Genomic DNA, 1,317 nt, shown 5'->3' on the forward strand with positions numbered 1-1,317 from the left:
CACTTCATAAATATATTTGGTGTTCTGAAAAATGGAAGTGTTCAGATGTATTGTAAGATTCCGTAGAAAAAGCACTTTGAAATTAGTCCCTCTACAAATTAACAATTAAAAGTGGCCATATTTAAAACAGGTTTAAGCATTTAGAATGGGGTACATTTAACACAGATGTATTCATAAAGCCTTAAAATAAAACCCAAACAAAACTCAAACCTATATGCTAAAATTAAAGAGGATTTGCTGTCTCAAAATAAGGATGTGAAGAAGTAGCTAAGACAATGTACTTAAATGCCATTTGTGTAGTATCTCTGTTCTTAAGCTTTAAAAGATTGTGTAAGGCTTTTTAAAAACAACCAAAAACCAAAACCTCAGCAACCCACATTCCGAGACTAATGAGGTCTCTCAAAAATGGTATCAGATTTTAAATGTTTCATTTTCTAGTGTAACTTTGTCTGGGACCTTTTCTATAAAGAGGCACATGTTGTTGGAAATGGGAACACAGCAAGTAGTAAACACTCACCAGCGCAAACCCCTGAGTTTTACACGGTTGATTTGCAAATCAAATACAAGATTCAGGAATGATTTCGATGTAAGAATTCTGGCTTTTCAACAAGAGCCACTACTGTCGAGCATTTACTGTACTTGAGCTCTGTAGAGGCAAGTACAGAGCCCAGCCACTGTAGTCACTTTATTTTGTACCATCTTTGTACATTCCTGTTGTATAGCTGGAGTTGTAGTTTTAGAGGGCCTTTGTTCTGTTGTAATGTCTGAATAGTATTTAATACTAAAATTTATTATAATTTGCTGGAACTGCTGCTTATTTGTGCAGTGTTACAGTAATTCACAGCCCAGTTAGTGATGCAGTTGTATACCAAAAGCAGTTTGAATAACTATAAATGTTTATGTACCTGTACTCAATGAATATGAAGGTCTTGTACTGTATAATGGTGACGAGTTTTGCCATTTTAGTAATTTAAGTATATTCAGTTTTCAGATGATGAACTCCAGGTTGCACTAAATTTGTCCTTGTTTTAGCAGTGGCTTAAAATAAAACACATTTCACTGGCTTCAGGAGCACTGTCATTTTTTGTAAATTCATAGAATATTATTTTTCAGCTAACACAGCTAAAATTGGTCTTGGTCAGTTGTTGCTTGAAGAATGGTATAGAAAATAGTGCATCAGTAGATGGCATACTTCTTACAGAATTATCTTGGTGTCCAAGAAGAATGCGAGAACACTGTTGTACCATTTTGGGGTATAAAGGTAAACCTGTAGTTCCGTTTACATTTTAGTCTTCACTAGTAAATGCTCAGACCACA

Source organism: Nestor notabilis, unplaced genomic scaffold (genome assembly GCF_000696875.1).
Source record: "Nestor notabilis isolate BGI_N333 unplaced genomic scaffold, ASM69687v1 scaffold12000, whole genome shotgun sequence".
Taxonomy (NCBI): domain Eukaryota; kingdom Metazoa; phylum Chordata; class Aves; order Psittaciformes; family Psittacidae; genus Nestor; species Nestor notabilis.